Source organism: Chelonia mydas, chromosome 2 (genome assembly GCF_015237465.2).
Source record: "Chelonia mydas isolate rCheMyd1 chromosome 2, rCheMyd1.pri.v2, whole genome shotgun sequence".
Taxonomy (NCBI): domain Eukaryota; kingdom Metazoa; phylum Chordata; order Testudines; family Cheloniidae; genus Chelonia; species Chelonia mydas.
The window spans coordinates 261,567,006-261,594,266 of NC_057850.1; the positions used below are offsets into that span (position 1 = coordinate 261,567,006).

The 27,261-nt window shown below is 60.6% G+C and overlaps 1 protein-coding gene across 10 annotated transcripts in view; it reads left to right on the forward strand.

The window, feature by feature from the left end:
- The window catches only part of SLC4A2 (solute carrier family 4 member 2), a 109,250-nt gene that overhangs the window by 1,028 nt on the left and 80,961 nt on the right, over positions 1-27,261 (forward strand). For 2 of the 10 annotated variants that reach the window (XM_037891493.2, XM_037891506.2), the window contains exons 1-3: positions 647-1,017; positions 1,235-1,318; positions 4,389-4,474. The gene's annotated coding sequence lies outside the window, so the exon portion shown is untranslated. The other 8 variants (XM_037891494.2, XM_037891498.2, XM_037891504.2 and 5 more) reach the window with 8 other exon arrangements.

The window sequence follows — 27,261 nt, forward strand, 5'->3', positions numbered from 1 at the left end:
AGCGGGGAGAACAGCCAGGGAGCTGGGAGGGGGATATGGGGTGGGGGGCATGGCCTGGCTGAGCAGGGGGATGGCCAGGGAGCTGGGGGGGGATATGGGGTGGGGGGCATGGCCTGGCTTAGCGAGGGGATGGCCAGGGAGCTGGGGGTGGGATATGGGGTGGAGGGCATGGCCTGGCTGAGCAGGGGGAATGGCCAGGGAGCTGGGGGGGCATATGGGGTGGGGGGCATGGCCTGGCTGAGTGGGGGGATGGCCAGGGAGCTGGGGGGGGGATATGGGGTGGGGGCCATGGCCTGGCTGAGCGGGGGGAATGGCCAGGGAACTGGGGGGGGGGGATATGAGGTGGGGGGCATGGCCTGGCTGAGCAGGGGGATGGCCAGGGTGCTGGGGGGGGGATGGATGGGGTGGGTGGCATGGCCTGGCTGAGTGGGGGGATGGCCAGGGAGCTGGGGGGGGGATATGGGGTGGGGGCCATGGCCTGGCTGAACAGGGGATGGCCAGGGAGCTGGGGGGGTGGTGGCTGGGGGGGGGACAGAAATCTGAAAGGGCGAGCGTGATGAACAGGGCCTGTGGGGAGTCGAGGGGGATACCGAGGGAATGGTGGGGGCAGGGGTGTGCAGTGGGGCGGGGAGATTGGGAGGACGTGGGGCAGAGCAGTGCCTGGTTCCGGTCGTGCTAATTCTCTGTGTTGTGGCAGCTCCCAGAAGGGGGCGTCGCTGTGCCATGAGCAGCAGCTGCTGGAAATGCCGCCCCGCAGGCCAGGGGGGCGCAGAGCCCAGCGGAGGCCGGGGGTGCCAGGCTGCAGAGCTTGCTGGGGCGGGGGGCAGGTGTCAGGAAGGAAGAGAAGGGAAGGAGAATTGCCCGGGAATCCCTGCCCGGTCCCCTGCCTCGCTTTCCCCAGGCCTGCTGGAGTGCGGGCAGGGTAGCAGCTCACGCTGGATCCGCTTCTGATGGTGACGTGCCCTCAGGCTGGCGTCTGTCCTGTGTGGGCACCGGTTTCCCTCTTGGAGTAACAGGGTCAGTGACTCTGAGCCCTCCTGGCGTGAAAAGCCCTGGGCTCGGCACCAGGGGGTGGGCTCTCCCGGGCTGGTGGTGTGGGCGTGGGGGTGGGCAGGTGCTATTCGCTGGTGCCCAGCTGGGAGGCGGCTCCCCGTGGGATGGGGCTCTTGCGTAACCTTAGAAGCATGTTCATTCCCTCCAGGAAGAGGAACAAACTCTCCCTCTTGCCCTGCAGCCTCTGTCGGAGAAGGATCCCATCAGTGATTTCCTCCTGGAGCGCCCCCGGGCCAGGGCCACACCGCAGCCCTCGTGGGAGGAGGTGAGTCTAGCCTAGTACCCTGGACGGGGAGAGCTTCTGGTGGCGGGGAATTCCCCAGGCAAGGGCCCTGACTGAGGGCGCAGAGGGGAGATCACCCCCCAAACCTGGACCCTGCTTTGCATGGCCTGGGTTCCTGCGCAGCCACCAGGGAGCATCTGTGACTGCTCCGGCATCCTCTCCGTCCCCAGCTCATGCAGCTTCTCCTTCCTCAGTCGCTCTCTTGCCTCCAGCCCCCGCTCGCTGCTGCCCCCCCGACTTCCTCGGGCCTTGCCAGCAGTAAAGGAAACAAACTTGTCACTAACTCCCAAGAACTTTTTCCTCCTCCCGCTGTTCCCACGTGCCCGGTCAGCCCGTAACCCCTGACTGCGTCCCCTCCTGCCGCTCTGCGCCCTCCTAGCCCGCTTCCTCCCACTCTCTGGGCCTGGGCTGGGTCTCCTCCAGCTCTCTGCCTGCTCCCCTCCAAGCTGGCTTCGGCTCTCCTTGGCCCCCTCCTCCACGCTGTAAGTCTGCGCTCCTTCCTCTTCCTGCCTGCTTGTTTCCATGCCTCGCTGGCTCTCCTGTCGCTGGCGGGGCCGCTCGCTCCCCCAGGCCTGTTGGTGTCGCTCAGGTTTGTCCTCTTGGAGGCCTTATCTGCCCCAGTGTTTCCATTGCCTCTCAAGTCTCTCTGGGCCGGGCCTCTGCCTTTCTGCTCTGAGGTGTCCAGCGCCTCTCTCCAGACCCCAGCCCCTCCTCCTCCTCAGGACCCCTCTCTGCTACCTGGCATCTCCATGACAGCTCCTGTCTCCCCTGCCCATAAACTTGGTGTCAGCTTTGTTTCCCTTTCCCTGTGTCTGTGCCCTGACTGTCCCTTGCCTGATCGCTGTCACCTTCTCTCCAGCCACTCCCTGCTACACAGCGCTGTCTCCTGCGGCTCCACTCCGCCTCCTCGAATTGTATCGTCCCCTCGCTGACTGAGCACCGCCCTGGGAGTTAAAAACAGAACTGCAACGATCCCTCTGCCTGCCTTGCCCGTCAGAGAGATGGCTTCAGTGGGTACCAGGTTTATTTGCCTTTAACCTGGCTCGAGAGGAAGCCGAGCCTGACGGCTACAGGCGTCTCTTCCCTTGTGTCAGAGAGTTCCTGAGGCTAGGGCCAGTTCCTAGAAAGTTGTCTCCTGCGCTTGTGAGTCTTCTCCATTTGGGCGACAGTTGAATTGTTCTGGTAGAACTGAGCTGTGGTGTGAGCCTGGGGTTGTGGAGGGGAGGGGAGTCTTGTACTCACAGGATCGGGGCAACACCTCCCATTTCGCAACAGTCTGAGGGAGGAGCCCCGTCAGTGTGCTGGAGCCCCAGGGGTCTCGGCCTCCAGGGCAGGCCTCACTGCCTGCTAACTGAACCTGTGGGGTGCCAGCGCCCTGCTGCACCCCAGGAGCTCTGCCCAGCGAGAGCAACTGAGCCAGACTCCTGGCCGAGACTCACCCGCTGTGCAGGAACCACTGCACCTCCGTGTTTACAGTGACACTCAAACCAGTCGGGTTTATTAGTCACCCGCGTATGGCATCGGCCGTCCTTAGGTCAGCACAGAGACCTGAGGGCAAAGCCGAGTCCATGCAGGTCAGCCCTGCGCACCAGCCAAGCTGCCGGGAACCCCATTTTCAGGCTCTCCGTCTTTTCTTAGTCAGTTCCCAGATGAGATAGCTTAAGCCAACACTCACACCTCAGCCCTTTGTTCTTCAGCTGGGATCTCAACTCTGCAAAATCCTTGAGTAGCTGCAACTCCATTGTCTCGCTGACCCCCTTGGTGATCTGGGGTGGTTTCAACCAGTTCCTTAATGACTCTTCATTCCATCCAGCTGGTAATCTCTCCTCCTCCCCCCGCAGCTGTGCAAAGTGTCGGGGAAACCGAGGCGCGCACAGTTTTCATGAAAAAATTCCCACTTTGTGACAAGGGCTCTCGGAGCGAGGGCCAGCCCCATGGAGGCCTTTGCAAATCAGGACAGAGACCTTGAATTCGCCTCTGTTCCGTGGGGAGAAGACGCAGAGTGGAGCACTGTTACCGGAGCCAGCCCTACACTGCTGAGCAGACAGGCTGCTGCGTTCTGCACCAGTGGGAGCTTTCTGAGGCTGTCCTGCTGCGACTTTAGGTGCGATGCACGTTCGGGTGCGAAGCAGTTCGGTTTGCGGCACACATGGCATGCCTGACTTGTACCTACAAGTGCGAGGAGATGAATGTGGATCTACCCCTGACCCAGCCAGAGGCTCCCCCTTTCCACCAGCACAGCTGAACTCTGCCGCCCCAGAAACATCAGCCTGCCTTGCGCCATTCACCTGCCCCTCACCCCTGGCGACTCCCTGCCAGGCCCACTCTAGCACACGCCACAGAGGTGGGTTGGCTGCTGGAATCGGAGGGTGGCCGCTCCCTTACCAGCCGTGGTGAGGTTCTCTGGGCAAATGGATCTCTTCTGGCCTTCGAATGTGAGTGATGGTCGTTTGGGTCAAGGGGCCTCTGGAGCAGGGCCAGAAACAGGGATTTGAAGCCTATTTCAGCACGCAGCCCAAACAAGTGGCTTTCAGAGAACCTCTATAATCAGTCTCAGCAATCAAGCCTGGAAGCTGGGAATGCCTGGATCACCCTGAACTGGTGCTCCAGACATGACATTCTCTGTGTCCTTACACCTCCCCTGAGCCGGCCAGTCCCCTGCCTTGGGGCAGGGCCGGCGCCAGTGTCCCCTAGAGGGGAAAAGCCCCGTGTCCCCATTCCCTGCCCTCCGAGCCAGCTGTTCTCCATGCCCTGGGGCTGAATTGGAGCCAGAGTCCCCTTGAGGGTCTCGATCCCATGTCTAATGCCCTGACCCACCCTGGCTCTGCGAGTCTTCTCCCAGCATGCTTTGGGGAGTGATCGTACCATACAATTGTGACCGGAGCCACTTTGTTCCGGTCGGCGTTCCTATGCTTGGCACTAGCGCCCCGAGGGTTGGGGTTGGTGTCACCTGGAGAGAAGCGGGGACTGGGGGAGGCAGTGAAGTGGGGATGGGTATCCCCGGGGCAAGGGGCACTGCTGTTAACCCCTTACTATCCTTTCTGTATTTCAGTGACTGGTGGAATGGTGCTGGGCAGATCAGTCCCTTCTCTGCACTGCACGTCCTGAACTCCAGCAGAGCTGGAAGTCTTTGTGCAGGTGAGTCTGTCCAGATGCCGCGCCCCGGCGGAGGTGGCTCCCTTGCTGGGCACAGGGAGCGCACGGAAAGCTCCAGACGTTTGGCTTGACATAGGACGATGTTGTTGGGTAGACCCTCCCGGGTACTGTAGCTGTTCTCTGCTTCAGAGACCTCCCATGGCAGGCTGACAGCCATGGACGTGGGGACAGTTCGGGGCTGCAGGGTGTACCTCCGAGCCAGGTATCTCCTCAGCTCTGTCGGTGTCCCACCTTCCAGCCCCCTGTCTTCCAGCCTGGGGCTCCTCCGTCCAACTGTAGCATTTCTCACTCCTGACTCGCAGACCCTGCTCTTGCAGCCCGGGGCTGCCCTCCCCAGCTCTGTCCTGCACCCCCCTGGGCTTCCCGCCCCAGCTCTGTGCTGTGGTCCGCGCTGGGTGAGGCGGCGCCGCGTGGCTCTGTAATGCTGGGAGCGGTTGAGCGATGTTCGGGGCACTTGTCCAGCCCGATTCCTCTCTCTTCTTGATGTGCCGGACGTGGCTTTCTGCGGCCTGCGGCGTGGGCCCCAGAGCCCGTGTCCTGCCGCAGCGTCTGTTTGCGGGGCCCAGGGCGTCGCCGCCGGGTGGAAGAAGATGGGTGCGTTCTCCGCAGCCCTGCCTGCTGGGCTGAGGCGCTGGCCGTGCGGCGGGGGTGTTGGAGGAGCCGACGGGCGGGGGTGGTGCCAGCTGTGTGTGGGGTGGCAGTGTGTGTGTGGGGGTAGCGGCAGTGCTGGGGGCGAAGGGGCGAGGGCTCCCGAAGCTGCATGGGGGTTGAGTGCTCTAGGCTGCTGGGGACTGGCGTTGGCCGTGTGGGGCTGGGGCTGCTCCAGGCTGGGATTTGCTCCTCCCGCAGCGCAGCTCGGGCTCTCATTAGGATGGCTCCCGTGGCGTCAGGTCACTTCGTGTGGCAGCCAGGAAGGGCTGGCTGGAAGGGGGAAGGGCCTGGCCTTGGTGCTCCCACGGTACAGCCTGTCTGAGCCTCCCTCAGCTGCTGGGGGAGGGGTGGGGGGTCTGTGCTGAGCATGGTCAGTGCGTCCCTGCCTGTTAGAGCAATTAGCCCCACTGCCCTCAGGGGGCCGGGCGCCCAGCCCCCTTTCAGGCTCTTCGGGGTCACTGGAGTGCTTCAAGCAGGCTGCCAAAGGCAGAGGGATTTCATTGCCCTAATGATCCTCCCTGGCTGGCACCTGTTAGTCTCCTCCCGGCACTGCCCTCTGGGTGGCACCTCAGTCCGTTTCCTTCTGTCGCGGCTTCTGCCCGGGCAGGCGCCGCGGGGAGGCAGGGTGGCAAACCCCCTGCTCCAGGGCGCGGGTGCTTGGAAGGCTCCCTTGGCTCGCAGCAGTCGGAGCGGCGCCCGTCTCTGCTCTGTCCAGGCTGCAGCCCAATGGGGGTGGGTGCAGACGGACTCCACCCAGCTTAGCTCAGGTCCTTTGGCAGTGGTTTGCCAGGCTTGTCCTTGGGTCTGCGGCTGTCGCTGCTCTTGGTCCCCGAGCTAGGCAGATGGGCGCTGGTCCGGGTGTGCCTGCGTGCGCTGCGGAGCAGACGGTGCTCTTGGGGGCTGGTGGGTCCCACCTGTCAGGGCCCTACCTAGCACTGTCCCCATTCCCAGCTGAGCTGCCTTGTTCTGTAGGGGAGGGGTGCCCAGCTAGGCTGCTCCGCTCTGCCTCCTGCCCTCCCAGCCCTGCTGTGGGGCTGGCCTTGTTAATAACCTTCCGAGTCCTTCCCTGCTGGCCTGGGGACCCCCTAGCCATGAGGGGTGGTGGCAGGAGGCCCCCCAGACGCAGGGAACAGCTAACAGTGCCTTTGCTGCAGCTGCCTGAAGGGGTGGGGCGGCCTGGGGGTCTCTCCACAAGGACACCCCTCCGACTGGCATGGGCTGCAGGGGGACTCTCCTCCACTCCGGGGGCTTGCAGGGTCTTGCTGGGTTCACCAGGACAGTTTGGGCGGGGAGGATGCGAGTCTTGCGGTGACGATTCACAAGGGAAGGCGAAGGCATGAGTAGGAGCGGGGAGTCCTGGCCTGCTCTGCTGGCTGCCGTAGCGAGGGGGGGTGGCTGGGGGCAGCAGATCGGGCGTGGTGGCTGCAGGAGGGGCTGGAGCCCCAGGGAGCATGGGGGCTGCGCACACAGAGCTCTGCTCCGGGGCTGAGAGGGGACAGCCCCTCTGGGAGACACTGGAGAAACTCCCTGAGACTCTGCGCTCGGCTCTGGTCCCTGGATCCCAGAGCTCCTGGGAGCTGGCTAGGGGGGCGTAGGGGCTCCGTCAGGGGGGCTGACTGAGCATGGGATTGGGCTTGAGAGCTCTGGAGTCCCTGGCATTTGGGCGAGTGACCAGGAGACTTGACAAGAGGGGAGGAGGGGCCCCCAGCGCTGGGCCGGGCAGCCCTTCCTCCCGCGAGGAGCGGAGCGGTGCCTGCTCACCAGCCCACACTGCTACTGCCAGGGCCGGCGCCCCGGTGCTCAGCGGCGTCAGTGCGAAGAGCTCCTCTGGGGGCATCCAGCATGGCAAAGTCCCCTGGACGTGGAGCAAACTGCACCAGCTCAGCAGTGCCAGGCTGGAGCTGCGAGCGCCTTGTGCCCAGGAGCACTGGACTGACGGATGCAGAAAATACTGCAGCCTCCCCCCCCCCCCCCCCCCATCATCCTTGTGCCCCCTTCATTGGGAGGTATTTTGTGAGGTTCCTGAGCAGGTGTTTCAGGCTGGAAGGCTGCAGCGCTTTCTCTGCCCCCGAGCTGTTCACATCTGTACGCAGCTCTTCACACTGGGGTGTCTGAGCCAGCGCCATGCCTAGTGTCTGCGGTGGGCGGCTTGTCCTCCATCTCTCCCCCTCCCCAAGGGGACCAGCAGTTCTGGGACCTGTGATCCTATAGTCTGACCTCAGCCCCAGGGCTGCCCTGCGTTGATTCCCAGCTGGACTAGAGTAGGGCTTTTAGAAAAGCAGCCAAGCCTGATTTAAATATTGCCGATGTGACGAAGCGGGACTGTTCTTAATGTTTCCTCTGAATAGTGTGGGGGTGCCTCAGTTTCCCCTATGCAGTTTTGAAGTATCTAGGGGGTGGGGTAAGGGTGTATGATCACTGCAGAGCCCTAGAGGACTCAGGGGTCTGGACACAGGTAATGGCTGACACCCTGTTTCCTGGCAACTGATGGCCTGGGCCCTTCCCCCCTGCAAGGTGAGAGCTAAAGGGTTGGAGAACAAAGGAATCAGGTGACCTCCTGGCCCTGGAAAGGGACAAAGCCCAGAGGAGGAGGGGGCTGGAGGGAGTTTCAGTTTGGGGCTGGCTGAGGACATGGAGTGAAGGGCAGACGGGGTTGTCTGGCTCCCTGCCCCCCAAAATGGAACCCTCTGAGGGGTCCTGTTCTCTGGCACCAACAAGCTCTGTTTTAAACCATGTTCCTGTCGTCTGATAAACCTTCTGTTTTACCGGCTGGCTGAGAGTCCCGTCTGACTGCGGAGTTGGGGTGTAGGACCCTCTGGCTTCCCCAGGACCCCGCCTGAGTGGACTCGCTGGGGGAAGCGCACGGAGGGGCAGAGGAGGCTGAATGCTCCGAGGTCCGACCCAGGAAGGTGGCAGCCGGGTGAGCTGTGTGTCCTGCAGACAGGCAGCTCCCAGAGAGGAGACTTCCCCAGAGTCCTGACTGGTTTCGTAGGGAGCAGTTCCAGAGCATCGACCGGGGACTTCGTGACAATTGGTGGCAGAGGTGGGATGTACTGCACCCGTGGACGGCGCTTCCTGCACTAAGTGACTGGGGAGCAATAAAACGAAGGGGGATTGAAGAGGACCAGGCGTGCTGAAGGCTCAGCGAGGAGCGGTTTCGGGGGGCAGTTAACCCCTGGGAGTGTGTGACGAGCAAGAAGGACCGTGCAGTAATGGGGTCCCCTTGGGGACTGCGGTGAGCAGTCTCGGGGCGGAGGAGCCTGTGGCTTCGCCCTGGGAGAGAGAAGGACTTTTGCAGTAACAGGGTCCCCCCCGGGGGATTGCAGCAAGCGGTCCCAGGGGCGGAGGAGTCTGCCGCTCGACCCTGGCAAAGAGGTGGTGACCTCGAGAAGGGCTGACACACTAGGGGTTCTCCCTGGAAACCGTGGGGAGCTGAGAGCACACAGGCCTGTGAGTCCACAACAACTTGGGAAGAGCGGAGTGATGGCCTGTCACCGTCTCCTTAAGAAGGACATTGTAACCCTGTGCAGAAAGAGAGGGTTGAGCATTGGAAAGTTCACCAAAGCAGAGTTAATCGTGCAGCTGGAGGAGGATGACCGCTCTAAGGAACAGATTCCTGACCCCAAATGGGGCTATAGCAGGATCTGGGATCAGCTGGAGTGGTAGCCAGGCATCGCCAAGACTCCTGTCCCCGACCAGACGAGGGTCTTCACGATTGGGTTCCCCATCGGGGGATCGGAGACGGACGGGATTGGAGCTGAGTCCGAGAGAGCAAGAGGACTGTGAGAGACAGCGAGAGCCCGAGAAAGAGCTGCAGAAGCAGCAGCAGCATGAACTGGCGGTAGGGGAGCGGAGAGGCCTAGGGGACCTCCCTGGGGTGAGTGGGGATAGACCCCGGGGGGCCAGTTCTGCAGGGAACCTCGAGAGTAAATTGCTGCCCCTGGTTAAGGAGTGGGGGGATGTGGATGCCCACCTCACTGCCTTTGAGCAGGCTGGCGATTTGAACCAGGGGGACCCTGCAGAACAGCCCCGGTGTCTAGCTCCCTTGCTGTGTCCCAAGGCCATAGACTCCTGTCAGCCAGATGGGTGGGGAGGTGGAGAGGCTTCCACTCCTGACCCCAACCTATATGTCTGTGTGGAGTCTCCTGGGCTCAGGCCCCTCGGACCCCCAGTGGGAGCGGAAGGTGATGGTCAATGGGGAGACATTCCTGGGATGGCGAGATCCTGGGACAGAGAGAACTGTTGTCAGGCCCTGGGTGGTGCAGCCTCAGACGCTGAGGGGCTGGGTGAGGGTCCCAGGGATGAAGTCCCTCTCCCTGCCTATGGCCCAGATCCCTGTGCAGACCCAGGAGGGGTGGGGCTGGCTGGTCGTTGGGGTTCTCCAGGATATCAGCTGTGAGACCCTGTTGTGGGGGGACTGTCTCTCTTTGGGACAGGATCCAGGCCCTGCTCCTGTAATGGCCAAGGGTTTGAATTTGAATCCAGGGAACCAATCGGGGGAGAGGGAAATGGTCAGTGAAAATGCAGATGACCTGGTTGGCAGCGGGGAGGAGCGGCTAGGCTCAGGCTACCTGCCTGCCTGTGACCAGACCCCTGGGCCTGGGTGGGAAAGAGAGATGCTCCCTGCCTCCTTGCATACCAGAGAGGGGGCTCAGGGGGCTCACGCTGGCTCTGATGCAGTGAGGAAAGCAGCGAGCTCCTGGGGCAGCAAGGGCAGCGCTGAGCACAGTGGGAGCTGAGACCCCAGCTGAGTGGGGGGAGACACAGGCAGGGCAGGGGATCTGTTGGGAGTGGCAAGGTGCTTGGTAAGGAAGGTCTGGATGAGCCTAGGCAGCCTTGTGAGCTGATGGCTGTGTCTAGTCAGCAGGGTGGGAAGGCGAGGAGAGTGGAAGATGAGTGTCCCTGGACCTTACCTGTTAGCTGGGTGGAGAAGTGTGACAGTGAAGGAAACGTGCCTGTGTCTGTCAGGGGTATTGACTTGCCCATGGAGGGAGCTACCCTGATCTCCAAGCAGTTGTCTGTGACCAGCCTTGTGTGCTGGGACCAGGGGAATGAGATCCCAAACTGTGTGTCCGGGAAAGGAGAAAGTGTGTCCGGCTCTTCTTTGTCTGTGGAGCAGACAGAAGGGGCCTTTCAGCCTGTGATGGTTGAGGGTCGTGCAATTGTCTCAGAGTTGGTTCTGGATTCAACTAAAGCCCAGGAAGGGAAGGGTCCTAAGTTTGTGTCTGCTCGGGAGAATGGCCCTGTAACTTGGTCGCATCCAGTTAGTGTCTATGTAAAATCCCAGAGCCCAGACAATTCTGGTGCTTGTATTTTGCCTGTTGCTAGTGTGTTTTTGGGAAAGGGTGTCGCAACTCTGTCTAATCAGAGTGAGATCCTAGTGTCACGGAGTGTGGGGGAGTACGGGGCCTGCACCCCTCTTCCTGGGATCACTGTGACTCTCAGCCAGCCAGTAAAACAGAAGGTTTATTGGACAATAGGAACACAGTCTAAAACAGAATTTGTGGATACAACCAGGACCCCTCAGTCAAACACTTCTGGGGGGCAGGGAGCTTAGACCCCAGCCCTGGGGTTCCCTACGTTCCAGCACCCAGCACCAAACTGAAACCAAAAACCCCCCCAGCAGGGTCCCTCCTGCAGTCTTTGTCCAGATTCCAGGGCAGAGGTGTTACCTCCCCCTCTCCCTCCTGGCTCAGGTTACAGGCTCTCAGGTGTCCCATCAGCAGTGAAACTCCCCTGCCACATTCCCAGGTCAACACTCCTCCTTCCCTGCTGCGTCATACCTAGCCAGGGCACAAGGAGAGGAGCAGGAAGGTGATTTGATCCTGTTACCTACTGAGGGTGTGGAAACCTGTAGCAAGAAGGAAAAGATTCATGAACTTGTGTGTGGCAAAGGGAAGGAGAATGCTTCTGACCTTTTATCTCGGAAGTCTGTAAGTTTGCCTGAAAGGGGATTGTGTAGGAATCCCCCGGATGGGCCAGAGGTGATTCTGGATGTAAGTGAAACCCAGAAAGAGTCTGTTTGTTGCTCAGGAAAGTGTTCCTCTAGAGCAAGCCCTCGGTGAAGAGGGTAAGGGCAGAACTTCTGTGAGGGGTGAATTGTGGCATAGAAAAGTCCGAGGGAAAGCAAGCCTCATGGAGTCTTTGCAAGCAGTTTACTGCAACTGAAGGGTGTGAAAGTGATTTAATCAAGAAAGCTTCAGTTCCTAACAGCCAGAAATTTTCTGTTGTGAATGGTTCCACTGACTTTCCTGTTGGAAGATCCAGTGTGGATAGCTTTGAGAAGGGCTCATACGGAGTGAAAGCTGTTAAGAAAGTTAAAAAGTCCTATAACCAAGTGGCTGTGTTTGGCCAGCTTGTTGAGGAGACAAGGTTGTGGAGAAAGGGATGTCTCCATGCTAGTTCTGTAAGTGAACAGTATGTGTCCCAGGTCAAGATAGGGGCTCTTAACCAAGAGAGCCCGAATTGCAGCCCTTCAGACTGGAGCGCTGGGAGAAGACCCGATCCCAATTTGACCCCCGGGGGTTTTGGGGTGGCAAAAGTCATGGGCCGCATAAACCTTCCCACATGCAGCCTGCGAGTGCTATCGACCACCCCCGATCTAAGGGAGGGTGTGAAACTGGAAGGGCCTGGTGTAACTCCCACCAAGGAATGGGAGAGATGCTGAGGAATCCATGGAAAAGTTGGTGGCTTCGAACTTCCCCAGGTCACCGGCTAAAGTGACCCTGCTCAGTTCAGTCTCAAAGGGGGGAGAGATGTGACGAAGTGGGACTGTTCTTAATGTTTCCTCTGAATATTGTGGGGGTGCCTCAGTTTCCCCTAGGCAGTTCTTAAGTATCTAGGTGGTGGGGTAAGGGTGTATGATCATTGCAGAGCCCTAGAGGGCAGGTGTGTGCAGGGGTCTGGACCCAGAGAATGGCCGACACCCTGTTTCCTGGCAACTGATGGCCTGGGCCCTTCCCCCCTGCAAGGTGAGAGCTAAAGGGTTGGAGAACAAAGGAATCAGGTGACCTCCTGGCGGCGGTGGGGGAGGGGGGGAGGAGGAGGAGGAAGGGACAAAGCCCAGAGGAGGAGGGGGGGGCTGGGGGCTGGAGGGAGTTTCAGTTTGGGGCTGGCTGGGACATGGAGTGAAGGGCAGATGTGGTTGTCTGGCTCACTGCCCCGCAAAATGAACCCGGCTGAGGGGTCGTGTTCTCTGCACCTACAAGCTCTGTGTTAGACCATGTTCCTGTCGTCTAATAAACCTTCTGTTTTCCTGGCTGGCTGAGAGTCCCGTCTGACTGCGGAGTTGGGGGGCAGGACCCTCGGGCTTCCCCAGGACCCCGCCTGGGCGGACTGGCTGTGGGAAGCGCAGAGAGGGGCAGAGGATGCTGAATGCTCTGAGGTCAGACCCAGGAAGGTGGAGCCAGGTGAGCTGTGTCTCCTGCAGACAGGCTGCTCCCAGAGAGGAGACTTCCCCAGAGTCCTGTCTGGCTTCATAGGGAGCAGTTCCAGAGCATCGCCCAGGGACTCCGTGACAGCCAGCAATGGAGGCTTGGCTGCAACCTTTGGTGAGCAGCTTCCTTCCCTCCCTGTTAGAAATGCTCGCCTTCTCTCCGACCTGGTTCTGGCCAACTTCGTCCAGTGACTGGAGCTTGGCTGGGTCTACTTGAGGGAAGAGCCCCCATCAAACCTTGGTTCCCCAGGTAGCCCCTTACAGCCTGGGATCACCCCCCAAACTTCTTGTTACGCTAAATCCATCACGCTCCTGCAGCCAATCCTGGGAAGGCCACAGGGTCGCACTGTGGGCTCGCGGGCAGCTGCCCGTGTGCCAGGACCTCCAGGGTCCCAGCTTCCTGGGATAGGCCCCCCCTCCTGTAAGTATGGGCGTGGTGGGGAGGCTGTTTATACCCTGTGCTCTCTGCGTAGGAGAGACGGCAGGTCAGAGGAGTGCGCCTGGCATGGGGAGCGGAAGGCGGGGAGCTCTAGGTTGGTCTGTGCGTGCTGTGGGGTTCGCTCCAGGCTGGGACTGGCGCCTCAGCAAGCTCCGTCCCCTGCCCATGCGCTGGGCAGAGCCGAGCTGTGGACCCTTTCAGATAACCTGGAGGATAAGGATCGAGGCCTGGACCTGCTATTCTGGGGGGCACAAGTGCAGGAGTGGACACTGGGTGCGACAAGCTCCCCGTAGCCGGTGGCAGCTCACCAGCTGAGCTGCACGCTCTGTATTTGTCGGAGTTTCCCAGGGCGGTGGCTTGGCACTTAGCCAGGCAACACGGCCGAGTCCATCTGGCAGGTGACAGACGTGTGTAACTGGGGCTTGGCCCTTGTGCGCCCGGACAGGATGCAGTCTCCTCGCCAGCCATGGCCGTGTGACTTATTGGTGCTGCTCTGGGGGAGCTTAGCTGCGCGCTGGACGGACACGGTGCTCCCTTGGTGGGTGGGAAGGCCCAGCGCTTTGTTGGTGCAGCATGGGAAGGGAATTGCAAAAGCCCAAGCTTGGAGACTCAGACCTTCCTGCGATTCCAGCTACCTGTGCAACTCACTGCTGCAGGATGTTGTATCAGATACAGAACCGGCCAGCAGGGGGACTCCTGTGGCATCACGTGGTTTCCTGCACAGCTCTCTTGGCAGGGGGGCAGGGGCCCCTCCCCAGCATGGCGTGTCCTGAGCTGCTGCCTTTCCCTTCGGCTGGCTGAGCGCACCAGGAGGGAGGGGCTGTCTTCTCTCCACTGCCCGTGGGGCAGAGTGTCTGGGCAGTGGGACCTGCTCTGGCAAGGGCCCTGTCACAGGGGAGATGGAAGGCAGGGTGACCCAGTCTGGAGTCCTGCTCCGGCGCCCTTTTGGCCAGTGAGCATTCTCCGAGGAGCTGCTGCTGCCTTTCCAGGCCTGGCACTTGGCGCAATTCCCCAGCGTCTCCACTTGGCTCCTGTGGAATCCCTGCGGGGCCAGACCTGGCCTCTCCTCCCGCCTGCCAGTGCTTGGTGTGCTGGGGCCAGATCCCCAGCCCCCCTTTGGGGCCAGACCTGGCCTCTCCTCCCGCCTGCCGGTGCTGGGTGCCCTAGGGCCAGATCCCCAGCCCCCCTTTGGGGCCGGACCCGGCCTCTCCTCCCGCCTGCCGGTGCTGGGTGCGCTAGGACCAGATCCCCAGCCCCCCTTTGGGGCCAGATCCCCAGCCCCCCTTTGGGGCCTGATCCGGCCTCTCCTCCCGCCTGCCAGTGCTGGGTGCCTCCCATTCCGACCCGGGCGAAGTGGTTACATTCACTCCTCTGCTGCCCCTTTTCCTCCTCTCTTCCACCCCCGCTCTGGAGCCAGTGCTGGACATTGGCCTCCTTTGTGCTGCGAGCCAGGCTCCCTGCCCAGCCGCAGGCCGGCTGTGCCCAGCGGGAGTTTGCTGCAGCCGCGCGGGGCTCGGAGGAACAGTTACAGAGACTTGGCACTGGCAGCCTTGTTTGGGAAACGCGCCTGCTCCGGACTTGCTGAAACAGAGTCTTGCCGTGGCTGCTTTTTCCTTTCACACGAGCATAAAAGCCTCCAACGTGAGTGAGGCAGGAGCCCCGGCTTGAGCCTGCTGGGCAGAGCTCTCTGGGACAGCTCTGGCACTGGGCTGGCCCGGCCGAGCTGAGCTCGGCTCAGCCAACGGCCTGTGGGGTGGGATGGCAGCTCCCACTCCTGCCTGAGGGGCCCCCGGCTGCCCGGCTGTGTCTCCTGCTCCTCCTTCCAGGGCTCTCCCCGGCAGCCTCTGCATTAAGCAAGAAGCAACTTGCTGAGAAGCGAAGCCCGTGAGGCTGGGTGCCCGGGATCCCTGCGCGAGAGGCCATGCGGTGGGGTGAGTGGGGTGCAGGCGCTCCCCTACCCTGGGGGGGCTCGGCACCTCTCCGGTTGTGGGGGAAGAGGAGGGCACCGTGAGCTGTGCTGGGACCGCTGCCCGTGCGGTTTGCTGCAGCTCTTGTGGGGCAGCGGAGCCAGAGCTAGCCGAGGGCACCGCTGAGACTCCCTCGCGCCAGGGCCCCAGTCTCACGTAGCAGAGGGGTGTGCTGCGGGGGGGGGGGGGTGCCGAGGGCGGGGGAGGGGGTGGTGGTCAGAGCTGGCCACCGGGTGAGGCCAGGGCCAGATGTGGTCCAGCTGGGCCCTGTGGCCAGGCACGTGGGAGCTACAGCTCCTAGCTTGCAGTGCTCCATCTGGAACCAAGCTGCACGTGCTGGGGCGGCAGCCTCCATGGGCAGCAGGGGCCTCCCCTCTGGGCTGGCATGCTTTGGAGCACAGCCGCTGTCTGGCGGGGGGGATGGTGCCCACCAGCAGCGCAGAGCCCAGGGGTCTCGGAGCTGGACTCTGGGGTCCCTGTGCTGGGGGCGGAGGGACTGGTGTGGGCTGGGGAGGTCCCGACTATGCTGCTCACTGGGCGGGTTTCTCTGGCTGACTTCACGCCCTGTGGTGCCAGATAAGGGCTATTGGCTCCTGGTGTGGTACCTCCCCGGCCCTGGGGCGAGCGAGAGTGGACAGGGTGGTGGTGACAGGCTAGGCTAGTCCTGACAACAGGGTGATCAGAAACTCTCTGTCACCTGCCCCATGGGCTCTTGCAGCCTCCCTCCCTCAGGGGCTTTCTCGCTGCCAAAGGGCCAAACCGCCCAGCCCATCATAGCTAGTGGGTCCAGAGACAGGGCAGTGCCAGCCGCCCCCACTCACCCGCTAGCTGTCTGCCTGGCATGGACCTCTGCCAGCACCTTGGGAAGGCTGCTCCATGCCCAGGTGCTCTCCCTCTGTGCTTCAGGCCAGCCGTTCTGCAGGCCCCCCGAACCTCCCTGGCCGTGCAGGCTTTGCTCTTGGTCTGAGCGTCGTGTGGCGCGGGGGAGGCTCCATCCCCAGGAGCCAGTTGCTTTGTGGAGGGGCAGGGATGTTTGAATGGTGCTGCTGGAGTTGCGGTGTTTAGAGGGTCTCTCTGACACGGGACAGTCTGGGGAGGCTGCTGGGGCCCTTCCCAGGGGCTGGCAGGGGGTGCTGAGCAGGTGGGCTAATGGGCCAGGCTTGTCCTGCCTGGAGACACCTCAATTCTCCCCATGGAGACGGGAGGGAAGACTGAGCTCCCTGGCCTGGCTGTGACTGGGCAGGAGGGGCTGGTTTGCAGGCAGGGGCCCTGCCGGGCCTGAGGCGTGTGCAGAGCCTGGCATCCCAGGAAAGAGGAAGAGACCCAAAGCCTGGGAGGGGCAGGGCCCTCCATTCGCTTGGTGGGACACAGGAGACCCCTGAGTTTGGGAGCAGTGGGGCAAGCAGTGTGGGGCGCAGGGGTTGGAAGCCAGCCTGGCCGGGTACCAGAAGGGCGTAACTTTCCCCGTGGAGCGGGGTCCCAGCGAGCTGTAGAAGTGGGGGGGCCTGCAGCACCGTCTCCCAGCACTTGGCACTGAGCTGGAGTCCGGGGGTGCCAGGGCTGCTCTGCCGAGGGGGTGAGTTCCCCAGTGCTCTGGGCGGCAGGAAGGCTCTGGATCTAGCTGCTGTTCTGTCTCGTTGACGCTCTTCCCCAGCTGAGCTTGGGGAATGGGGTTCCTCACCCCCTTCTTGCTGGCAGACCTAGCGCGGCTCCGTCAGACCCCAGCCCTGCCTTTGGGGCTCCCCCGACAGCTGCTTTGGATTGCACCTTTCCAGCTGTTGGCGGGGGGCTTTCTGCTGCTGGTTCCAGGGTGGGGAGGGTCTCCTGACTGCACCTGGTCTCTGGCCAGGGCTCAGTTGCGGTGAGCGCTGCCGGTGAGCGCTGCCGGGGCTGATTTCCATACATGTGCTTTGCAAAGTGCCTTCCTGCTGGGGAGGAGAGAGGTGGGGCAGGGGCCTCTCCAGAGAGCAGCAAACCTCTCCCATTTGGTATTGAGGGCATGGGGATTAGAAAGTGCTTGTGGGCTGAGGCACTGGGACAGGGAGGTGGGGTGGGGCAGGAAGCGGGGGGGGCGGGGCTGGCAGGTGCCCACGGGTCAGGAAGTGGGTGGGTCTCAGGGTGCTGCTTTAGTGCATCTCAGTGGAGGGGGAAGGGCTGCATGTCTCCTGGGACTCTTCGCAGGCCCTGGGCTGTGCCCTGTCTGCCCTGGGTGCCGAGCAGGGCGTGGGGGTCAGGGCAGGCTGTCCCTTCTCTGGTCGGGGCTTCCGGCTGCTCCCTCGGGCCGGGCACCGGCGTGTGGCCCTGTGTGTGTCCAGTGCCTGGCACAGCAGGGCCTGACCCGTGGCTGGGTGCCAGTGATAATCTGTGCTGGCTGGGCTGATGCTGCGGCCTGCTGGTAGCCTCCTCGGGGTGGGGAGCGTCAGGCCAGCATTGGGCTGAGGGGTCCTGCTCCTCTGCCTCGGGGCACAAGCTCACTGTGGCTGGCACATCAGTTCAGCTCTCCTGGGGCGGGACCGGGGAGCGAAACCTGAGCTCTGGGGCAGGACCCATTGGTCCTGCCTCCCTCCCCAGATTGCTGTGTTCGAGGGCAACCGGGAGGGGCTTTTCCAGGCTGCGTCCCGGGGGCCGGGGACCCGTCCTGCCTGGGCCGGTTCCTGGCGGCTCTGTAGCCGTGGAACATTAGAGCCCATGAGGAATGTGTTGGATGAAGAGCAGCCGTGGGGATTACTGCCGGTTACAGCTGAATTCCTCCCCTTTTCTGCGCTGGCGCCCGCTGAGGGTGGGCAGAGCCTCGAGCCTGGGTCATGCTGGCAGTGAGGCAAAGCACCTGCCTCGCGCGGTTCTGCCCCCCAAGGCTGGTGGAGCTGTGGGCACGTGGGGTGCCAGAGGTGGCTGTTGCTAGTGCAGTCAGATGGAACCCGCAGCCCCTGCTCGGGACCCACGTCTTCCTGGTAGGCTCTGGGGTCTGCCGGCATGTCCGTCAATTCCTGCTGAGCGTGGGATAGGGACCACGTAAGCACCTGGCTAGCTGGGGCTTGTGCCAGTGAGTTCCACAGGTTAATTGGGTGCTGTGGGATCCGTTTTCAGGGTGCTCTCTTTCAGTCTTGCGGGGTCCCCTTGTCCTTGTGTTGTGAGAGGGAAAACGGGAGCCCGCGATCCACCTTCGCTGGCCCATCTGTATCCAGCCATGCTGAGCAGTCCCTGCTCCGACAGGCTCGAATGGCTCCCCGCCCGTCTCTGAGCCTGTCCAGGGAGCTGCAGATGCAGTAATCCCGGGCACGCGGTGTGGCCCTGTTGGTTTGTAGCCGGGCAGTGTTTCCTTTCCGGCTCTGCTCCTTGCCGGCTGCTGGGCACGGGGCAGAGAGCAGTGTTGAGGGGTGTCCTGCTTTGGGCTCTAAGCAGGGGGAGAGATGGGCTCTGGCTGCTTGCCACGGCCCGTTGCTGGCTCCCCCAGAGCGCCGCTGATCCCAGGGCTGTGAGCATGTCCCAGGCTGGCTCCCGGAGGACTGGAGAGACCCTTGCGGAGGCCGTGCGGATGGCCGGGGAGGAGTCAGTCCCCCAACGTGGGAGGAGTTTTGGGCACTGCCGGATGCCGTGATGGGACTAGTGTTGACCAGGGCTCTGCCTCAGCCACCGCCCCGGCGCAGAAGTAGCCAGGGTGTCTGTCATTCCCCCTCCGCTGCATGCTCAGCCCTGCTTCGCTCAGCCGCAGTGACCACTCGTCATCCTGGCAGGCACTGCAGGCCGAGGGGCCGCTCCCTGGGGATCTCCCATGGAGGAGACGGTATGAGCTTGTGTCAGTCCACCAGGACAAGGGTCCAGGGATGCCCTCAGGGACCTGGGTGGGATGAAGGAACAGACGCAGCCCAATGGATCTTCAGGAGCTACGAAGCCGTGGGCCTGGCACAACCCGGATTTAGGCCAGGGCGTGGGACAGAAACCGCCCGACTGGCTGCGATGGGGATGCACTGCTGTCAGTGGAGAGAGGGCAGACTCGTCTCCTCCTGCACCTCGGCACTCTCGGCCCTGGGTTAGGGCCCAGGGCAAGGCACTGCCATGGGCTCAGTCCTGGAAGGTTGCACCCCGTAAGATGGACCATGCTGGGGAAACTTCCCCTGCACCACTAGGCCCCTCTCAGGACCTTTCCGCACCGCCGGGGAGCCATCGGGGGAACAGGTCCGACTGGGCCAGCAGCGTGCGGGTGACACACAGCGCTGTCCTCCCTCACCGCTCCCGCTGCAGCAGCCAGTGCTGGGGCGAGACCAGCTCCGGGGTGCAGAGCGCTGGCCGAATGGAGCCAGCAGGAGGGAGCTGATACTGGGGGCAGAGGCCGGCCTGGTGGGGCGTTGAGGATTCGGTGTGCTGAGGCCAGAGCCGAGGAGTGCTCTGTGATTCCTCGCTCGCACAGCAGCATCTGGGCGCTGTGATTCTGCGGTTGGTTGGACGCTCCAGCCCATTGTGGCGAGCGGCGAACTGGCCTTGGTTGTTCTGCCGTACCTGGGCAGGGAGCCATCAGTCATTAGAAAACTCCCACCAGTACAGAGCGTTGCAACGCGTCTCCTTGGCCGCGCAGGCTACCCAGCCGTGCAGGCTATCACCGTCCTCTGCTGGCTCCCCAAACCCAGCCTGCCCCAGTCGAGGTCTCCGACCTTAGCCCCCGGGCACTCGGTGACCTGGGCCCAGGCTATCTAAAAGAGCCCAAAGCTCTGGGCTGAAGCCTGCGGTCGACAGCTCAGCTCTAGGGGTGCAGCGCAGCTGTCCAGTGCACTGGGAAAGCTCCTCTGGGCAGGGGACGGAGCTTGCTCAGGGGCCGGTCCAAGCACATGGCGCGAACCCCACAGGACCTACGGACCATCCCAGAGCTCCCCGCCTTCCGCTCCCCATGCTGGGCACGCTCCTCCAACCCTCCCTCTCTAAAAAGGCTGTAAATGGGGAATCGTTCTCCACGGGGGGGCGTTTTGAGTGGGGTTAGTTCTCCAGAGTACCGGCATTGCTGGGGAAGGGGGGCTCTGTCATGGACCCACAGGGTCAGTGCTGCACCCCCAGTTTTGGAACAGTCTCTAGGAGGCTCCTTCACTGTGCCAGCCCCCCTGGGGGTCCTGCTCTGCCTCCAGGGTGAGCCATGCGGCCTCACCTCCTCCTAGACTGGCCCTCTGGGCCTGCAGCCCCCACTCCCCGTGAGCTCCAGACAGTGAGTCCCCCGGAGACAGCCCCTGAGGGAGACTCGGCCGCTGTGCAGGGATCAGGGCCCTTCGCCCAGCCCCTGGAGGGACACTCCCAGTGTGGGGACAGCCGGGTTCAGTTGTTAGCTGGCGCCCGGCCTAGGGGGCCCTTAGGGCAGCCTGGGGCAATGAAGGGTGAAGCAGAGTCTGTCCTGGCCAGTCCCGAGCCCAGCCCGGCTGTGGGGAACCCTCGGGTCCGGCTCTGTCTGGGCGGCCTCCTTGGTCGGTTCCCAGATGGGCCCCAACTGCTTCCCACAGCCAACACTTACCCCCACCTCACCCCTCCCCCGTCCTGTGATCCCGAGCTGGGGGGTGTGGCTCAGCCCCCTGTAATGGGCGGGGGGGGGGTTGGGTCCAGATCTCTCTGGGGCGTGGGTTGCTGGGTGTCCCCGTCCAGGTGATTGGATTTGCCGTTGTCCTCTCATGCTGCACTGCTATGGGGTTAGGGCCCCGACAGCTAGAGACTCCTGGCCTGCCCTGAGAGCAGGCAGGCCTTCCCCCTCCCCAGGTAACAGTGCCGCACGTGGGGAAACTGAGGCACACGCAGCCTTCATAAAGATATTGCAGAAACTTCCCACTTTGTCACGGGCTCGTGTGAACGAGATCATTGAATCACAGAGTCATAGGGCAGGGAGGGACCTCGAGAGGTCGCCTAGTCCAGTCCCCTGCACTCGGGGCAGGATTAAGTATTCTCTAGACCATCCCTGGCAGATGTTTTAATATGCATTAATCCGGCTAACTGCAGGGGCAGCCAGCTGGGGCCAGGGTGAGGGTCGCGCTCCCCAGACGGGACTGTATCCTGGGGAGCAGCGGCTCGGGGAAGGACCTAGGGGTCGTGGGGAAAACAGCCGAACATGGGTCCCGTGCAGGGCTGTGGCCAGGAGCAGACAGAGGTGGAATTGCTTGTGTGGGCTGCTCCAGTGAGACCAGCCCTGCAAGGTGGGCTGGGGCCACACTCAGCAAAGGTCATTGGACACACTGGAAAGGTTCAGAAAAGAGCCCCAAGGAGGAGTCAAGGCCTGGAAATGCTGATTGACAGAGTCCGAGTCTTTAGTGGTGTACACGACTGAGAGTGTCAATTCAGGACAAATTGCTTAGAGCAGGGCAGTTATAGCCCCAAGCTGGAGTTCCTTTACTATTAAGGCAAACCCAGCCAGCCAGCCAGAGAGGACTTCAGTCTCACCCCACTGGCTAACCAGAAGTCACACAAGCAATTCCCTTAGACACTCCCGTTTCCCAGTATCCCCACCAGGGCCACTCCTTATGGGGATGAATGGTTATGAAAACCAATACCCCAGTAAAAGAAAAAAGGTTCTCCTGATCCCAAAGGACCAAGCCCCAGACCCAGGTCAATATACCAGTCAGATCTTACCCACAAATCACGCTGTTGCCAGTCCTTTAGAATCTAAAATCTAAAGGTTTATTCATAAAAGGAAAAAGATAGAGATGAGAGTTAGAATTGGTTAAATGGAATCAATGACATCCAGTAATGGCAAAGTTCGTGGTTCAGGCTTGCAGCAGTGATGGAATAAACTGCGGGTTCAAATCAAGTCTCTGGAATCCATCTGCAGCTGGGATGGGTCATTCAGTCCTTCGTTCAGAGCTTCAGTTTGTAGCAAGCTTCCTCCAGATGTAAGAAGCAGGATTGAAGACAAGATGGAGGGATTTCCAGGGCCTTTTATATCCTCTCCATGCAGAAGGGCACCCCTTTGTTCTTACTGTGGAAGATCACAGCAGCAAGATGGAGTTTGTGTCACATGGGCAAGTCACATGTCCATGAACGACTCAGTTCTTTTCAGGCCGACACCAGTGTTTACATGTTAGTTTGAAGGTTTCCAGGAAAGCTCAGATGTGGATTGGCGTCTCCCATCCATTGTGGTTAAGTGTTTCTTGATTGGGCCCTTACTGAGAAGAGTCCCTTCTCAAGAAGCTGACCAGATGCTTCACTGAGGCTACTTAGAATCAAAACAGATTGAGATACAAGTACAGAGCCAATATTCATAACTTCAACTATAAAAATGATACACACACACAGACAGTATAATCATAACGAGCAAATCATAACCTCTTTATAGACACCTCACACGACAACCTTTGTACAATATTTGCTGCAGATATATAACAGTGGTTGCAACAATGATCTGTACAGTCACAGCTTATGTCAGTAACGTCACAAGTGGCTCGCAAATTGCTTTGTCCAGGACGCGGCCCAGAGGTACTTGATCATGGGCTGCGGGCACCCGCCGAGGAGGCAGTTTCTGGTGATGGGGGCTCTGTAGTGTGGCAGACAAGGTGAGATCCGAGGGCTGGCAGCTGAAGCTAGAAACAGGGTGAAGATCCCTCCCTCTTGGGAACAGCTGACTTGGGCACATGGCGGGTTCGGGGTCACTGGAGGGCTGCGGCGCAGTCTGGGGGGAGCGGGGAGCCGTGACGCTGCGGCCTGGTCTGGGGGTGGGAACGGGGAGCTGTGAGGCTGTGTCACGGGGTCCCCGGCCGGTGCTCTGGCACTGCTCCCTACGAAGCCAGGCAGGATTCTGGGGAAGTCTCCTTTCTGTGAGCAGGTTTCAGAGTAGCAGCCGTGTTAGTCTGTATTTGCAAAAAGAAAAGGAGGACTTGTGGCACCTTAGAGACTAACCAATTTATTTGAGCATAAGCTTTCGTGAGCTACAGCTCACTTCATCGGATGCATACTGTGGAAGTGTAGAAGATCTTTTTATACACACAAAGCATGAAAAAATGGGTGTTTACCACTACAAAAGGTTTTCTCTCCCCCCACCCCACTCTCCTGCTGGTAATAGCTTATCTAAAGTGATCACTCTCCTTACAATGTGTATGATAATCAAGTTGGGCCATTTCCAGCACAAATCCGGGGCGGGGGGGGGGGGAGAAAACCTGGATTTGTGCTGGAAATGGCTCAACTTGATTATCGTACACATTGTAAGGAGAGTGATCACTTTAGATAAGCTATTACCAGCAGGAGAGTGGGGTGGGGGGAGAGAAAACCTTTTGTAGTGGTAAACACCCATTTTTTCATGGTTTGTGTGTATAAAAACATCTTCTATACTTTCCACAGTATGCATCCGATGAAGTGAGCTGTAGCTCACGAAAGCTTATACTCAAATAAATTGTTGAGTCTCTAAGGTGCCACAAGTACTTCTTTTCTTTCTGTGAGCAGGCAGGGTCCAGGGGGGGCTCAGATGGTCCTGCCCGCCAACTCCGCAGTCAGACGTGACTCTCAGCCAGCCACTAAAACAGAGGTTTATTAGACAACAGGAACATGGTCTAACACAGAGCTTGCAGGTGCAGAGAACAGGACCCCTCAGCTGGGTCCATTTTGGGGGGCAGGGAGCCAGACAACCACGTCTGCACTTCACTCCATGTCCCAGCCAGCCCCAAACTGAAACTCTCTCCAGCCCCTCCTCCTCTGGGCTTTGTTCCTTTCCCGGGCCAGAAGGTCACCTGATTCCTTTGTTCTCCAACCCTTTAGCTCTCACCTTGCAGGGGGGAAGGGCCCAGGCCATCAGTGGCCAGGAAACCGGGTGTCGGCCATTCTCTGTGTCCAGACCCCTGCACACACCTGCCCTCTAGGGCTCTGCAATGATCATACACCCTTACCCCACCCCCTAGATACTTAAGAACTGCCTAGGGGAAACTGAGGCACCCCCACACTATTCAGAGGAAACATTAAGAACAGTCCCACTTCATCACATCTCTCCCCCCTTCAAGACTGAACTGAACGGGGTCACTTTAGCCGGTGACCTGGGGAAGTTTGAACCCACCAACGTTTCCATGGATGCCCCAGCATCTCTCCCATACCTTCGTGGAAGTTACACCAGGCCCTTCCAGTTTTACACCCTTCCAGTTACACGCCCTCCCTTAGGTCAGGGTGGTCAGTAGCACTTGCATGCCACATGTGGGAAGGTTTATGCGGCCCGTGACTTTTGCCACCCCAAAACCCTCAGGGGTCAAACTGGGATTGGGTCTTCTCCCAGTGCTCCAGTCTGAAGGGCTGCAATTCGGGCTCTCTTGATTAAGAGCCCCTATCTTGACCTGGGCCACATACTGTTCACTTACAGAACTAGCATGGAGACATCCCTTTCTCCACAACCTTGTCTCCCCAACAAGCTGGCCAAACACAGCCACTTGGTTATAGTACGGTTTAACTTTCTTAACAGCTTTCACTCCATCTGAGACCTTCTCAAAGCTATCCACACTGGATCTTTCAACAGGAAGGTCAGTGGATCCATTCACAACAGAAAATTTCCGGCTGTTAGGAACTGAAACTTTCTTGATTAGATCACTTTCACATCCTTCAGTTGCAGTAAACTACTTGCAAAGACTCCATGAGGATTCCTTTCCCTCGGGCTTTTCTATGCAACAATTCACCCTTCACAGAAATTCTGCCCTTACCCTCTTCACCGAGGGCTTGCTCTAGAGGAACACTTTCCTGAGCAACAACAGACTCTTTCTGGGTCTCCCTTACATCCAGAATCACCTCTGGCCCATCAGGCGGATTCCTACACAATCCTCTTTCAGGCAAACTCACAGACTTCCTAGATAAAAGGTCAGAAGCATTCTCCTTCCCTTTGCCACACACAAGTTCAGGAATCTTTTCCTTCTTGCCGCAGGTTCCCACACCCTTAGTAGGTAACAGGATCAAATCACCTTTCTGCTCTCCTTGTGCCCTGACTAGGATCTCACCCTGATTAGACAGAGTTGCGACACCCTTTCCCAACCACACACTAGCAACAGGCAAAATACAAGCACCAGAATTGTCTGGGCTCTGGGATTTTGCATAGACACTAACTGGATGCGACCTAGTTACAGGGCCATTCTCGCGAGCAGACACAAACTTAGGACCCTTCCCTTCCTGGGCTTTAGCTGAATCCAGAACAAACTCTGAGACAACTGCACTACCCTCGACCAACACAGGCTGAAAGGCCCCTTCTGTCTGCTCCACAGACAAAGAAGAGCCGGAGACAGTTTCTCCTTTTCCAGACACACAGCTTGGGATCTCTTTCCCCTGGTCCCACCACACAGGGCTGCTGCTTCTGCAGCTCTTTCTCGGGCTCTCGCTGTCTCTCACAGTCCTCTTGCGCTCTCGGACTCAGCTCCAATCCCATCCATCTCTAATCCCCCGATGGGGAACCCGATCATGAAGACCCGCGTCTGGTCGGGGACAGGAGTCTTGGGGATGCCTGGCTACCACTCCAGCTGCTCCCAGATCCTGCTATAGCCCCATTTGGGGTCAGGAATCTGCTCCTTAGAGCTGTCATCCTCCTCCAGCTGCACGATTAACTGTGCTTTGGTGAACTTTCCAATGCGCAACCCTCTCTTTCTGCACAGGGTTACAATGTCCTTCTCAAGGAGACGGTGACAGGCCGTCACCTCGCTGTTCCCAAGTTGTTGTGGACTCACAGGCCTGTGTGCTCTCAGCTCCCCACGGTTTCCAGGGAGAACCCCTAGTGTGCCAGCCCTTCGCGAGGTCACCACCTCTTTGCCAGGGTCGAGCTGCAGACTCCTCCGCCCCTGGGACCGCTCGCTGCAATCCCCCGGGGAACCCTGTTACTGCAAAAGTCCTTCTCTCTCCCAGGGCGAAGCCGCAGGCTCCTCCGCCCCCGAGACTCATCACTGCATTCCCCAGGGGACCCCATTACCGCACAGTCCTTCTCGCTGGTCACACACTCCCAGGGGTTAACCGCCCCCCGAAACCGCTCCTCTCTGAGCCTTCAGTAGCTCTGGTCCTCGTCAATCCCCCTTCGTTTTACTGCTCCCCAGTCACTTACTACAGGAAGCACCGTCCACGGGGTGCAGTACATCCCACTGCTGCCACCAGTTGTCACGGAGTCCCCAGGTAATGCTCTGGAACTGCTCCCCACGAAGCCAGTCAGGACTCTGGGGAAGTCTCCTTTCAACTCTGCAGTCAGACGTGACTCTCAGCCAGCCAGTAAAACAGAAGGTTTATTACATGACAGGAACATGGTCTAAACCAGAGCCTGTAGGTGCAGAGAACAGGACCCCTCAGCCGGGTCCATTTTGGGGGGGCAGTCAGCCAGACAACCACATTTGCACTTCACTCCATGTCCCCAGCCAGCCCCAAACTGAAACTCCCTCCAGCCCCTCCTCCGCTGGGCTCTGTCCCTTTCCCGGGCCAGGAGGTCACCTGATTCCTTTGTTCTCCAACCCTTTAGCTCGCACCTTGCAGGGGGGAAGGGCCCAGGCCATCAGTTGCCAGGAAACCGGGTGTCGGCCATTCTCTGTGTCCAGACCCCTGCACACACCTGCCCTCTAGGGCTCTGCAACCATCATACACCCTTACCCCACCCCCTAGATACTTAAGAACTGCCTAGGGGAAACTGAGGCACCCCCACACTATTCAGAGGAAACATTAAGAACAGTCCCACTTCGTCGCAGGCTGCAGCGCGGTCTGGGGGGGAGCGGGGAGCTCTGACGCTGCGGCGCGGTCTGGGGGGGAGCGGGGAGCTCTGACACTGCGGCGTGGTCTGGGGGGGAGCGGGGAGCTCTGACGCTGCAGCGCGGTCTGGGGGGGAGCGGGGAGCTCTGACGCTGCGGCGCGGTTTGGGGGGGAGCGGGAAGCTCTGACGCTGCGGCGTAGTCTGGGGGGGAGCGGGGAGCTGTCAGTCTGCGGCGCGGTCTGGGGGGGAGCGGGGAGCTCTGACGCTGCGGCACCGTCTGGGGGGGAGCGGGGAGCTGTCAGTCTGCGGCGTGGTCTGGGGGGGAGCGGGAGCTCTGACGCTGCGGCGCGGTCTGGGGGGGAGCGGGGAGCTCTGACACTGCGGCGCGGTCTGGGGGGGAGCGGGGGAGCTGTCAGTCTGCGGCACGGTCTGGGGGGGAGCGGGGAGCTGTCAGTCTGCGGCACGGTCTGGGGGGGAGCGGGGAGCTCTGACGCTGCGGCACGGTCTGGGGGGGAGCGGGGAGCTCTGACGCTGCGGCGCGGTCTGGGGGGGAGCGGGGAGCTCTGACGCTGCGGCGTGGTCTGGGGGGGGAGCGGGGAGCTGTCAGTCTGCGGCGTGGTCTGGGGGGGAGCGGGGAGC